The 10,337-nt window shown below is 47.5% G+C and overlaps 1 protein-coding gene and 1 pseudogene across 1 annotated transcript in view; both read left to right on the top strand.

The window, feature by feature from the left end:
- BFSP2 (beaded filament structural protein 2) overlaps window positions 1–10,337 on the top strand; it is a 102,745-nt gene that overhangs the window by 74,499 nt on the left and 17,909 nt on the right. The window lies entirely within an intron of this gene.
- On the top strand, window positions 2,661–2,779 carry LOC141146321 (5S ribosomal RNA; annotated as a pseudogene).

Below are 10,337 nucleotides of genomic sequence, written 5' to 3'. Positions count from 1 at the left end.
TGGCCAAATTATTAAGGATGGGGCTTATGGAGAGTAATTAAACAAAACTCGGGCTTCCTGCTTTGATTGCTGTGCCACAAGCAAGAGTTTCACAGACACAAACCCCAGCACAATCATTTAAAAAAAAAAAGAATAAAAAGCTTCCATTACAAATGGTTTTGCACACACTGTGGAAGAGTGCGTTACACAAAGTGTGGAAGGATTCAGGAGTGCATTTCATACAGAGTGTGAGGTTCAGAAATGCGTTATACAGAATGTAAGGTTCAGGAGTGTGTTACAAACAGAGTGTGGGGTTCAGGAGTGCGTTATGTACAGAGTGCGAGGTTCAGGAGTGCGTTACGTATAGAGTGCGGGGTTCAGGAGTGCGTTACGTATATAGTGCGAGGTTCAGGAGAGCGTTACGTACAGAGTGTGAGGTTCAGGAATGCATTTCGTACAGAGTGTGAGGTTCAGGAATGCGACATATACAGAGTGCGAGGTTCAGGAGTGCGTTACGTATGGAGTGCGAGGTTCAGGAGTGCGTTACGTATGGAGTGCGAGGTTCAGGGGTGCGTTACGTACAGAGTGTGAGGTTCAGGAATGCGTTACGTACAGAGTGTGAGGTTTAGGAGTGCGTTACGTACACAGTGCGAAGTTCAGAAGTGCGTTACATACAGAGTGCGAGGTTCAGGAGTGCATACAGTGCCTTGTTACCCTATGCATGCAGGAACTTTTAATTTCCCTGTAACTTGGGATATGCTGGGAGTTGTAGTTCCTGGTCACCCTGACCACCTTGGGAGTTGTAGTCATCCTGTCACTCAGGCCATGCTGGGAGTTGTAGTCTCCCAGTCACTCGGTAAATGCTGGGAGTTGTAGTCCCCCTGTCACTCAGGCCATGCTGGCAGTTGTAGTCCCGCTGTCACTCAGGCCATGATGGGAGTTGTAGTCCCCCTGTCACTCATTAAATGCTGGTAGTTGTAGTCCCCCTGTCACTCAGGCCATGTTGGGGGTTGTAGTCTCCCCGTCACTCAGTAAATGCTGGGAGTTGTAGTCCCCTTGTCACTCATGCCATGCTGGGAGTTGTAGTCCCCCGTCACTCAATTGCTGGTAGTTGTAGTCCCCCTGTCACTCAGGCCATGCTGGCAGTGGTAATCCCCCTGTCACTCAGGCCATGCTGGCAGTTGTAGTCCCCCTGTCACTCAGGCCATGCTGGCAGTTGTAGTCTTCCTGTCACTCAGGCCATGCTGGCAGTTATAGCCACTCACCCTCTGCAGTTCTCTATTGATCTGCCCAGTCTTGGTGACAATGGATCCTCTCACAGTGTACTCCACTGCCCACACCTGGAGTTCATAGCCTGCAGGGTGAGGATCCAGCTCCGCACTGCAGGGGCCGCCACATTACTCTTGGCCCTCCTTGGGGCCCTGGCGTCCACCCTCCTCAGTCCCACACGGAGCACCAACCTCCTTGGATCGCACATGTCACTGGAAGACCGCCGTTCTATGGTGGGTGGAGTCAGGAGGAGGGGCCAGGTGCCGCTCTGTGGTGGGCGGAGTCAGGAGGAGAGACAGGGGGCCGCTCTCTAGTGGCCGGAGTCAGGAAGAGGGGCCAGGTGCCACTCTGTGGTGGGTGGAGTCAGGAGGAGGGGCAGGATGCCGCTCTCTGGTGGCCGGAGTCAGGGCAGGATTGTGCTTTGTGGTGGGCGGGGTCAGGGAGGAGCAGGGTGGTGCTCTGTTTGTGGGGTGGAGCAAGGAGGCTGAAAGCGAATATCGGCCCGCCCATCCCCGACATCAGAGGCTGAATTTGACATCTACACTTTGCCTCATTGCATCCTTACCCCTGCCAGCTCACCCACCAATCCCTGGCTCGTCCACCAATCCCTGGCTTGCCCACCAATCCTTGGCTGTGCTAGATGTTACAGCATACTGCTGCAGGTCCTGCTCTGCATGGAGGAATGAGGGCCAAAGCCCCTGTACTCCGGAACCGCGGGACAAAGGCTCAAATGTGGGACAGTCCCACCCAATCCAGGACTGTTGGGAGGTGTACCGGTAGGGACATGAAGAGTACTACTGGGAGTACCTCAGCTTTTGTAGCAAAGCAATACACGTGTATACCAGAAAGAGGGGGGGGGACCTCTGTGTCCTGTGATGTACTTCAAACAAAAGGATTTTACAGGTAAGCTGTTATAAAAATCCTATTTATCTCTGATGACTCAACCTGCTCAAGGTTATTCCTGATCAGCAGGCCAGGATTTAGCTGAGTTACCAGCGGCATTATGTTTAGCAATAGATGCCATGAGAGATTCTATTCTTCAAGCCTCGTACCTTATGCTTGGGCTGGTGCATAGGCATAGAATCTTGTGGTTGAAAGATTGGTCAGCCAAAGTGTCATGCTAGTTTTCCTTTTTGGTGAACAGCTGTTTGGGGATGATTTGGATAAATGCATCCAAAAAATTTCTAGTGGGAAAAGTACCCTTTTGCTAGTTAGGGAGGAGTAATCGTATTTCATTTAAACAAGCTCCTTCTCGATTGTCAGGAGCATCTGCCTCCAGGCAGTCACGACGGCCTCCACCGTCAAGTTCAAGAGGGGAACTGGAGCCTCCTTATGAGGGGGCACCCCTGCTCGGTCGAAGTGGGAGGAAGACTTCTGCAGTTCTCACGGGTCTGGTAGGAATAGTGTCAGGAGCCTATGGCCAAATCACCCTGAAAGCGCCTGATCTTGTCTGATCTCAGAGGCTAAGCAGGGTCGGGCCTGGTCATTACCTGGATGGGGGATCACCTGGGAATACCAGGTGCCATAGGCTGCAGATGGTTGACTTCCTCAATAACTCTAGGGTATAAGCTTGAGTTCCGAAAGTCCCCGCCTCCTCGTTTTCTCAGATTCCATAGGAAAAGAAGTCTCTCTTTCAAGCATTGAACCATCTTTTGTCTCAAGAAATTGATCTTAGTGGCAGGGATTGGGGTTTTATTTAAACCTTCTCACGGTACCAAAACCAAATGGGTATGTCCGACCCATTCTAGATCTCAAAGATCTAAACCAGTTTGTGAATATCCGCTCTTTTCGCATTGAGTCTATCCGATCAGTGGTCTCCGTCCTACAAGGTGGAGAACTTCTGGCATAAATAGACATCAGGGATGCATACCTCCATGTATCTATATTTCCCACTCACCAGAAATATCTACGTTTCAAGGTAGAAAATCTTCATTTTCAGTTTGTAGTTTTGCCTTTCAGTCTTGCTACTGCACCTCGAGTATTTACAAAGATCCTGGCCCCTCCTGTTGCCAGATTAAGGGCACAAGGTATAACGATTATAGCTTACCTAGACGATCTGCTCTTGATATACCAGTCAGTAGCCTGCTTAGACTAAAGTATGATCCACAGTCAACTACCTAGAATACCTAGGTTGGATTCTCAACCTAGAGAAATCCTAAAAAAAAAAAAAAAAAAAAAAACTATCAAGGGGATTAGAATACCTGGGTCTGATTATTGATACAGCCCAGAAAAGGGTATTCTTACCCGAGGCAAAGATCAGGGACATAAAGGAATTGATTCAGGCGGTCAAGGCAAAGAAAAATCCTTCTATTCAGCGTTGCATGAGGTTGTTGGGAAAGATGGTGGCTTCATTCAAGGCCATTCCTTATGCTCAGTTTCATTTGAGGCTGCTGCAAAACAGTATCTTATCGGCTTGGAACAAGAAGATCCAAGCTCTAGATTTCCCAATGTATCTGTCTCCAGGGAAAATCTTTCCTACCAGTTACCTGGAAGGTGGTAACAATGACCTTGCCCATCAACATTCTAGAGATCCGGGCAGCGTGCTTGGCCCTGAGGGCCTGGACGTTCAGGTTATGGAATTGTCCTGTCAGGATCCAATCCATCAATGCCACAGCAGTGGCCTATATCAATCACCAAGGGGGGCATGAGAAGAGGCAAGAGAGAGGTGAATCATATCTTAACTTGGGCAGAAAACAATGTACCTTGCCTATCAGCAGTCTTCATTCCGGGAATAGAATTTTGGCAGGCGGACTACTTGAGTCACCAGCAGTTGTTCCTGGGAGAATGTTCCCTTCACCCTGATATCTTCCTGGCAATGCGCCGAAGATGGGGGATCCCAGACGTATATTTGTTTGCATCCAGGTTCAACAAGAGAATCGGCAACTTTGTGTCAAGAACAAGGGATCCGCTAGCATGCGGAACAAATGCCTTAGTATTCCCGGGAAATCAGTTCTCACTGATTTATGCGTTTCCTTCTATTCTGCTGCTTTCACGACTGCTTTGCAGGATCAAGCAGGAAGGGAAATCGGTGATTCTTGTGGCCCTTTGCCCGGCCCAGAAGATCTTGGTATGCAGAGAACATAAAGATGGCGGTAGGGGATTCATAGACCCTACCACCACGTCCAGACCTTCTCTCGCAAGGTTCGGTATTCCATCCTACCTTACAAACGCTAAATTTAATGGTTTGGCTATAGAGACCCACATTCTGAAGAAGCGTGGGCTGTCAGGTTCAGTGGTATTTATCTTGGTTAATGCAGAGAAGCTGGCTTCCAGAATCATAGATTACAGAGTCTGCAAAGCATATGTCTCCTGGTGTGAATCCAGGGGTTGGCACCCCAGGAAGTATGTCATAGGTAGAATTCTTGACTTCTGTAGAATTAAATTAAATTAAGCTGGCCTTGCATACTATCAAAGGCCAGGTTTCGGTCTTATCGGTATTATTTCAACAACCACTTCGCATTCTTTGGTTCGTAGCTTATTCAGGGGGTAACGTGGCTTAATCCTCCGGTTAAGTCACCCCTGAAACCATGGGACTTGAATTTAGTTCTGTCGGCATTGCTGAAACAGCCTTTTTGAGCCGATACAGCATATTACCTTGGTTCTTTTGACAAGAAAACAAATTTTCTGGTAGCCATATCTTCTGCAAGAAGGGTATCAGAGTTGGCTGCTCTTTCTTGTAAAGAGCCATATTTGATTATTCACAAGGATAAGGTAGTATTGCATCCTCATCCTAACTTTCTACCGAAGGTAATGTCTAGTTTTTATCCAAACCAGGATATTGTTCTACCTTCATTTTTCCCAGAACCCTGTTCTACGGAAGGAAAATTACTACATTCTCCTTATGTGGTGAGAGCACTCAAGGTCTACTTGAAGGCGACTGCTCAGATTTGAAAAACTGATGTTTTGTTGTGTTGCCTGAAGGTCCTAGAAAAAGGACAGGCAGCATCGAAATCTACTATTTCTAAATGGATTCAGCAAGTAACTGGTTTAAAGAGGAGGATTCTAACCTCTCAAATCAAAAGCGCACTCCACTAGGACTGTTAGTGCTTCGTGAGAGTGCATCACCAGGCTTCCATGGTTCAAATCTGCAAGGCTTCAACTTGGTCTTCAGTCCATACATTTACCAGATTTTATCAGTTGAATGTAAAAAGGCATGAGGATATCGCCTTTGGGCGTAGTGTGCTGCTGTATAAGTACTCTAGTCTCATATTGCCCTAATTCTGTTGTGTCTCCCTCCCCTCAGTTGACATTGCTCTGGGACATCCCACATAGTAATTACTTTGGCTCTGTGTCCCGTGATGTACGATTAAGGAAAGTTTTTTGTTTTTTTTATAATAGGAATTCCAACTTCTTATCCATTGGATCCCTAAGCATATGAGCATTGTCTACCGGACAAGTCAAACTTTCATTCACAGAGAATATAGTAGCGACAATTGCTGGTATCTCCCACCTCATAGTGAATTTTTCCTCCATAGGATAAAGTGTTATAGGAGGAAAAAAAATGCTTATCTGGGTGATCCCACTCAGAATATATAAGCCTTTCCAGCAATGAATGGACAGGAAAGGCATGCGCAGCTTGGGGAGGCTTTAGTGAACCCAAACAAAAAGTGGGCATATCAACCGACTCAATGAAGAGTAGCAAAAATGCTGATCCCCATGGATTTGACCCCTCAGAAGAGGAGTCATCAGCCTCTGCACAGTCCCCAGAGGGAAATTCATCTTCTCCTGCCCCCAGATCCTCAGTTTGAGGGTCCTGGGTAATGGAAAGGGACCTGTCACATTTTATCCCATTCTGGGATGCGATTAAACCCGCTAGCCAATCCTATTATGGCTTGAGGAAAAAACCCTCTCCAGTAATATAGACAGCGGCTGCAGTATTGAAAACAATTGCAATATTTGATAGCCCTGATGGCTCACTCTGACCGGCCACCCCCTCTCAGGGGAGGATGCCATTGTAGAGATGAGTTTAGGCTGTTTAAAGCTTGAAGGAGTCCCTTTTGAGGCCTTTTTTGGGGTGTTTCTACCTCCCCTTCTGACCATAGCCCAATGCACAAATGCAGAGGTACTACCAGAAGAAATCGCATTCACTGCGTGAGGAAATAGTCCAGCAACTGTTGCTGCTATTAACACTCAGCCTGATGCTTCAGTAAATATGCCAAAGGAATGCCTGTGTCACCACTTACATGCCCCTTTTCAGCTTTTGTGTCTCTCCGACAGCTGCAGTCAGCAAAAAATGGAGCCTTTTAAAAGTATCCCTGTGCTGGATGTTGCTGCACGCCAACGCCGTGCTAAGCCACGCCCATTCCATCTCCCCACAGTGCCCCCCCTCCTCTTTTCAAAAAAGAGCGTTTCCCCTGTGAGCGCAGGCCTCCGATGCAACGGGATCGGCGTGTGTGTGGGGGGGGAGGGCGGCGAGGAGGGGGGCTGTAACAAACCGCCGTACAGAGGCGATGGAGAATGGAGCGACATCCACCGATTGTTCTTGCTTCTCCCTCTACTCAGAGAGAGGGGGGGAGCTTGTGTCCGGTTGGGGGGTGTTTTTAGAGAAAAATCCCCCCAAACATCTTACCGCAGTCCTGTGACTGCTCGCCGGAGGAAGCTGCAGCTTCTGCTGACAGAGCAAGATCTGAGAAAGCATGACAAGGTACATGCTCTATACAGCACCCAGTGGTGACTTTTAGGCATGACAACATTTACTTTTTAAAGGAGACCATTCATAAGAAATTTAAAAATTCCTGAGAAATCTCCACTTACCTTTCCCACCGCAAGGATTTGGTAAAACCAACAGACCCAATCTTCACCCCTCACGATTGGCTCCGTTTAAAAAACCTTCAGCAACTGGGGCCCCTTTTTAGAGGGGGATCCGCACTTCTGGCCCCTTAATAGCACCCCACCAGAATAAACTTATGGGTGAAAAAACCAAAAGCACTGGATCCCGGGGTCCAGCTCTCTAGAAAGAGAAGTGTTATGGGCTAAACCCCGTTTCTTCCACCACGAGGCCCAGGTACCGTTCAATTTGGCCTAAAAAGACACTTTGAATGGATCCAGCTGCACAGCTAAGCCCCAGCAAGGATTGCTCCAGTGGAGCTCAGCACAGCACATCTCTACTCGTGACCAACACCTAAGACACTGGCGAAAAAACTGAGGTACTTCCAGTAGTGGGAGGGGTTATATAGGGAGTGGACTTCCTGTCTTTAGGGTGTGCCAGTGTCCATCACCTGAAGGTGGCCTATAACCCACATAGTAATTACTATGGCTCTGTGTCCCGTGATGTACGATTAACAAAGGTAGATTTTTGAGGGCACTGCTTGGGCACTATTAAGTTTTCTAGATGCTCCCTATAACAGCAGTGGGAACTTTTCTCTCTCTACATTTAGAAAAGCTGCTGAGAAAAACAGGCACCATGACAACTAACAGAGCATACTTTTTTGCCTGATAGCACTGATTAGAGAAGATTGTTTCAGCAAATGAGTAGTATGTGTGGCAGACTCTAATCAACAAAGACAGAAGATGTCTGACACCTTGGCTATCCCAGAAAAAAATTATAATACATCCAGCATCCAGTTATAGCACTGGGATCCCTTTCCCTATCTGGGAAGAAATATGTAGAGCAATTAGATATGTAGAGCTCAGTTTAGATGACTTCCTCATAGAAAATGTGGTTGACTCCGAAATTGTCCTTTTTGTTTAAAAGACACCCACCATAAACTTAAGGCTGGCCATAGTTGGTTCAAATCACGGCCCGTTTAGCAAGGACTGGCCGAGATTCGATCCATGTATAGGCAGGCTGATTGGCGTTGGGTGGGGGCTGACCCAGGCTATAGCCCTGAGTGGGCCCCCCAAAAAGCCCCGAATTTCGTATTGCTAAATGATAATTATCAGCGCCGAGTCCCAAGACCTGGGGTTGGCCGGGAACTCAGGGCTATACAGGGCCGGACTGGCCTACCGGGATAGTCATATGAAGTCCCACCTCCTGGACCGGCTCCTGTGATGGACGTCACACTGGTCCGATGCCGGGACATGTGATGTCCATCATAGGAACCGTTCCAGGAGTCAGGACTTAGTGTGACACTGCGAGCGCTCTGGGTAAGTGGGAGATCCCTGCTCTGTGTAAACCAGCCGCTCTCCTCTCCACATGCACCGGCAAGCCTGCATTGATGGGCACTGGCAAGGCTGCGCTGATGGGCAAGGCTGCGCTGATGGGCACTGGCAAGGCTGCGCTGATGGGCACTGATGAGGCTTATGCTGATGCTTGGGCTCTCTGAGGAGGGTTGGGAAGAGGCCACTGAGGTACCGTATATTTTCAGAATGTGTTTAGTATGGCTGATAGACTTATTCAGTTCAAATGTATTCATCATCTTTAGAACACTCTGATCAGATTGGCTCCCATGGGGTTTTGGCTGGCTGCCACTTGTTCCCGCTGTGGTCTCGATGGGGGCGGACGTTATGCTGTTGGGCTGGTATAATAATGCTATGGTGCTGGTATGAAATTATTTCCAGCGCTGGTTTTTATACCCAGTCCGGCCCTGGGGCTATAGTATGCAGTTTGCACACATCACCGCTCATTCACCAAGCAGTTCCCAAAACAAGAATGGCAGAAACCAAATAAAGAATTTTTTGGGGAGGAGGGGGGCCGGTTACACTGGCTTTTGTATGGCCTCCATCCAGTTCCAACTTCTGGTCTGTTTTAAAGTCCTCGTCTCTGCATCAGCTGTGCTGCGGTCCGCCGCTTGCAGGACATCACAGCAACAGGCCGCAGCATACACTTCACAGCCAGCTCCAGTGAACTCTTAGCCCAGACTCAGTGTGCTGTCACTAAGGCCCACTGGAAAGCACTGGAACAGGCCGCAACCCAGCCAGGCGGCAACCGGCAAGTGAGCCTAGACCCCCCGGCCATGATGCTGGGCTTGGACTATACTTTCCTTAAAATGTGAGAGGGGTTATCAAATTTACCTTTGTGCTGAAGCCCCTGGTCTTTTTTCCACCTAGCAACACCCCTAGGTACAACCAGCATGTCGGATTTCCCACATGCGATTATTGCCAGAGGATATAGCCGCTAACCATAATCATTGTGTTTTCCCAACAGGGACAGCTCCTGCTGCCCCACCTGCTGGGAGAACAACCCCCACAATGGTTGCAGGAAAGAAAATCACATCATCTATGGCCTGTTTAGTCTATGAAGAAAGCAGTGATAATAGCAATTCTGACTATGGTTAGTCATATCAACCAATTTCCCTTTAGCAAAACACATAGCAAAGATGCTATCATTCAGATTACAGTAAATAAAGTGATACCACTATTCCTGGCTCTGACCAGATAGGATTTACTTCTGGAAATAACAGGATTAGGTTTAAAACAAAAAAAAGAAGATGGGGGGAGAGACTACCAAAGGGGTAAAAAATGTAGATTGGCCAAGATGGAAAATTGTCAGCTTCCTGTGTCCATTTCTGGAGCTCTGGGTATGAAACACACAAGATAATGTTCTTCTTTTGTGTCTGGACATGTATGTATATGTGTATGTGTTTCAGGTATAGGAAGAATAGTTAGTTGGCTGATACTACTCATATAGAGATAGCATTGGGGTGTTAATAATTACAGTTATAGACAAAACTCCATCTTTAAATTTTCTGTTCCTCAGTATTCTATCAATTTTGTATCGCCTATGGTTGACTTAGAAGCATAGGGTGTTGCAAACATTTACACATTCAAACTACTGCCTAAAAGTATAACTGTTTATCCAAATTTGCCTATATCCATTCATTTCTGACACATGACACTACTAAAATCCTAGTTCATACATTCATTATAGTCCGGGTCCCTGTTGTAACATTCTGCTCTGCAGTCTCCCAATAAACAGACTTGTACTACTCCATTCCTTCTGAATTTGGTGGTAAGGCTACATGCACAATTGTAGGGAACAAACGGCCGCACATAGTGTAAAACTTTGCCCGTGTAACGATGTGCATGGCCAGTTTCACCACGGCAAAGTTGCCCTTGTCAATGGACCTGTCTAATTCGTAAAACCCATTCCAAGCCTGGGATGAATGGTACGACGGGAGTTGTGTCCCGTTCTTACACTCCTGCCTCCT

The sequence above is a fragment of the Aquarana catesbeiana genome, linkage group LG05, assembly GCF_042186555.1.
Source record: "Aquarana catesbeiana isolate 2022-GZ linkage group LG05, ASM4218655v1, whole genome shotgun sequence".
Taxonomy (NCBI): Eukaryota; Metazoa; Chordata; class Amphibia; order Anura; family Ranidae; genus Aquarana; species Aquarana catesbeiana.
Note: the sequence above shows the minus strand (reverse complement) of the source record. Positions and strands in the feature narration are given on the sequence as shown.